Source organism: Camellia sinensis, chromosome 1 (genome assembly GCF_055761805.1).
Source record: "Camellia sinensis isolate YWXY chromosome 1, ASM5576180v1, whole genome shotgun sequence".
NCBI lineage: Eukaryota > Viridiplantae > Streptophyta > Magnoliopsida > Ericales > Theaceae > Camellia > Camellia sinensis.
In genome coordinates this window covers 87,292,315-87,297,017 of record NC_138961.1, presented here as the reverse complement: position 1 = coordinate 87,297,017, position 4,703 = coordinate 87,292,315, and positions in this window count along the sequence as shown.

The following is a 4,703-nucleotide window of genomic DNA, read 5'->3' as shown; positions in this document are numbered from 1 at the left end:
CTTCCCTAATGGTACCCAAGTTCCTGAGCCGAGGCAACTTTGGTGATGACAGACACGTGGCCTTCGGCACGAGTCAGGGTTTCCTAAATTTCCCCAAAATAAAATATTTAGGTGGCGACTCTGTATCTGGCAAAGCAGTCCATGTTTGGCACTTCTTTCTAAAAAATCTGTTTTCCAAAACGATTTGCCAGATTTGGACTCTTTGATGATTCATCGGTCTTGCATTGCACTCTGCGAGATTAGATACAGGACCGTGACTTTTGAGTCCGAAATGTAGTGAGCCCGAAATGAACAAAACGGGATTTCCCTCCCGGGACGTTCCGGGACGTCTACAGCATGCAATGTCATGGCTTGCACGTAGTGGCGAATGTGGTCGGTGGGGTCTGATTTTCCGTCGTACAAGGTGAATGATGGTGCTTTGAATTTCTTGAGTAGTACTACCTTTGCTATCGGTCGTACAAATGGGTCGTGTTGATCTTCGTTCGAACTATTCCTTCTTCGCTTGTGCCTTATACGGGGACTTTCTTCAGAAGAACTGGTAGTTTCAGGTCGCCCCTTCTTCCTGTGCTCCGGGGATAACGAGTTGGAGTGGCTATCAGTGTCGTCCTGTCGGGCTCGAGGTCGTCGACCACCTGCCTTCGGAGATCGTTCTGGATTTAGGCGTACCGCTTGTTTGGACTTCGCCACTTCCAAGGCCAAATCTTCACGAAGACGTTCGTTTTCTGCGATCATGTTCTCCAACCTTTGTTCATTTTGCTTTGCTTGTTCCATGATCGCTTGCATTGCTTCATGCTCCGGAGTCGAGGGTCCAGAGCATTCCCTTAGACGGTGCCAATTGTGGAGAAGTGGTTTGGAAATACTCTTCTGATCCTAGGGGACGCTCGTGATCCGCTGATAGTCACCTGAAAAGTAATAAGCACTCCGGTCGGGGGTACCGGAATTAGCACTCCGACGGACAAGTCAGTCTCAACACTCAAGATTACTTATATTCTAAATTAAGCACAACAATTCTCACCTACCTCTCTCTGATGGATGATCCCATATTTATAGAATTTTCATTGGGCCTTTGGGCTGGGCCCATCCTTGTTCCGTCACATGTACCTCTACTCGGCGTCAGTTCTATTGGCTGGGATACTGGTTGTATTATTCGGCTCCTTAACTGGTTGGGGTATATGCCGAATACAGGTTACGTTTCAGACCAGACACGCTCATCTGCCCCTGTGGATCTAATAAAATCTGGCTCCCACAACATCTAATCTAAGAGGTGGTTTGACAAGCACCTAAATACACTACAAGAAATAACACCTTTACTGACCAAAAAATTGGTCGCTAAAAGCCCATTTTGAGTAGGCAAAAGTTATCCGCGACTAATTTTTTTGGTCATCAATTGAGGGTTGCAAAAGTAATTCGCGACCAAAATTTTTGTTGGTCGGGAAAAGTTGGATTTGCCAACTAAATTTTTGGTCACTAAATATATCATTACTGCGACTAATCCATTTTGTCGCTAAAACACTTTGGTCACGAAAAGTGATATTTTCCCGACCAAATATCATAGTCGCCAATTGTCACATTCCACGACCAAACAGATTAGTCGCCAAAAGTAGAGGATCGCCGACTAACAATTTGGTCGCCAAAAGGTAAGGAATTGCCGACCAATGATTTTAGTCGCAAAAGTGTAGAATTTGCCGACCAATTTTTTAGTAGCCAAATCTCTTTCTTTTTTTCTTTTTTTTTTTCAGAACAATCAATTTTTGTTTATAAACATTCAATCCAATATCGAACAAAATTCATTCAACCCAACCACAATTGAGGAACAATAACATTTTAAAAAGAAAAAGCTTAGGAACAATCATTAACAAATCTCTTTTCTTGTAACTTCACTAAATCATCAAACAATAATTGAATTCCACCTACTAGTCATATATGCAACTAATTCAATTAGGCAGAGTTCAATTGTAATTTTTTACCCCATGGAATGATTGCAATTACACAAAACAATTTTCACTACAGAGAACATATCTAAATTTGTACTTTCCAATACTGAACAAATTCAAATAGAAAAAGTCTAATAAATTTAAGGTGCGAAATTTCTTCAAAGCAATATAATTTTGCATCAGGAAGAGAGATCATAGAGTGAGGAGCACAAACAACCCTGGAGCAGCATGTCTTTCACACTATCCGCTCCAACTCCCTTGCGTAACTGAGTGTCTGGTTTATTAGTTGTAGAGACGGTATCTCTTTGCAAGGTGCAGATTCTTTTGCCCTCTGGAAAATTACAAACCCATTCTTTATCTCCCACTCAGGATGCTCCTGCAAATTGCACATAAAACAATGCTTATCAAGGAGCCCTTAAATTGGACACTAATTAACATTACAAGGCTTCCATGTTGGTGGATTGTGGTGGCATCATTAATGTAATGATAATATGAATGACAAGACACCCATAATGCATCTATTGAAATTTAAAATCTCTATTCCCAAACAAAAATTGAAAATTTAAACTTTAAGGATTTGAAAGTTAAAAACCCTAAAGGTGGAGGGACCACATTGTTTTGAGAACAAGAATTTACTCACTACTGCTCTTGGCAGAAAGAACAACAATATGAAGGAAATGAGCAAACCAAAAATGACTTTCTATATAGATGGTTTATTATCTTATTTGCTGCAAGTTGTCCCATCATCTCTCTGCTTTTCTGTATGTATTTTCGTAAAAAGTCAAAAAGTCACTAAATAAGCCATACCCAAATACTCCAAAAGTAAAATGTTTGTGAAAAAATCTATAAAATATTTAATAAATACAAAAAAATACAAAAAATATACCATTTTTGTTGTTGTTTTTTGATTTTTTTTGGGTTTGTAATTTGTAATATTTATTATTATTATTATTATTATTATTATTTGTACATATTTCTTCACAAATATTTTACTTTTTGACTACATCAAGATTAAATGTATAAAAAAATGACTAAAATATTTGAAAATTTTAATGAAAATAAAACAGAGAAATTACGAAAAAAAAAACTTAACGTTTGATCCTTATAACAAATTAAACTTCAAGTTTTAATTTTATCAATTTAAATATTAATTTTCTGATTTGCTTTCAATTTAAACCATTTACCTTTTTTTGTTAGTAAAATCGATAAAAAAAATAATATTTTCATTTATAAAACTCAATAAAAAAGAAGAAGAAGAGTATTTTAGATATTTTATGGATACCCACATTGACTTTAATGACTAAAATACTCTTTTTTTTTTCTTTTCTTTTTTTTTTGGGTCAATTTTAGTTAATAAAAATAGGTAAATGATTTAGACTGAAAATAAATCAAAATATTAGAATTATGGGCAAATCACCAATAAATGCCAAGTTCCAGCCTTATGAACCATTTAGTCCTACGTTTTTTCTTGTAGACCAATAAGTCCCATGCCAATGTGAAAGATATTTATGTACATTGTTAAACCATATGTTTGTATATAAGTTAGGGGTACAAATGGTGTTTTGCTGATGTTGAATTTACGTACTTGTCCAAAAAGCATACTGTAGATGTTTTTGGTTTTCCTCGCATCTGACTAATCTGGAAGAGATCAACATGACAATTTCTTGGGTTGCAATGTTAGTGTGCTGAGTAATATGACATTGGTTGTATTGCAACATTATGGTAATGTTAACTCAACAGTGATAGTTGCCCCAAATAACGTTTGATTTGATTTTGAAACACTAGAAATATGGAAAATTCTCTTAGCCAACACTAACATTGGATCATCGGGAGCATTTGGACCAATGTGATTGTGGGGTATTGGTTGACGTTAGTGGCAGTACTCCAGCGGTGTCGATTTCATATCCACCCCTCATCGGCGACTCTTACTGTGCCGATGAACAATGATATCAGGTATGTGGTCTGTGATGTTTCATTTCCCTATTTTATGATACATCATCGTCGTAATGGGTAGTGTTTGGCAATGTTCGAGCATGTATTGAGTGTGTGGTTCGAACCCTAATTGCATGAACCTCTTCGTTGACAAACTACGTTAATCGCTATCTGATTTCACTCCGCCAGCGAGATTTTGCCGTTGTTCTCCCCGTAGACTGAAGTACAGACGCAGTGGAAAGTGTTCTCCCTTCAGATATGCCGTCCATGATGCTGCACAGATTTCAGTCGATTACAATGAAGGGCGAAGGTGTGTATCAGTTGACAATGTAATTGATGATGTTTGGTTATATTTGTGTTATGAAATTCCACATTGTTGACGTATATCATCCTAATGTCAGTATTACATTTGTCATTACCCTGAGTTGTTAATGTAATGTGATATGCGATTTTTAGATCAAATTGTATTGTGAAGATTCATTGTGGTGTTTCAATTGCACTGGATATGTAAGAGTAAATAGGATATTTTGTTGTTTCTTGTCAGCACAGTGACTTTTTGAATGTTTATGAGTCGTGGTTATTGTTTTAGGAATAAGTGATGTACGTTGATGTTATTTTGTTGGTTTGTGACTGGGGAAATCCCCTAATTTGAGGTCTGATATTGCTGTAGTTGTTGTTCGAAATGTGACATTTCAGTTATGTACTTAACATTTTCATACAGGATACATTGTTAACATTGTACAATTGCAAACTGCTTGTTTTGTTAGTGTATGTGTCACATAGACAAATGTGTTGTATTAATATCCCATGTTTGTTTCCACTATTTTAATGAGGACT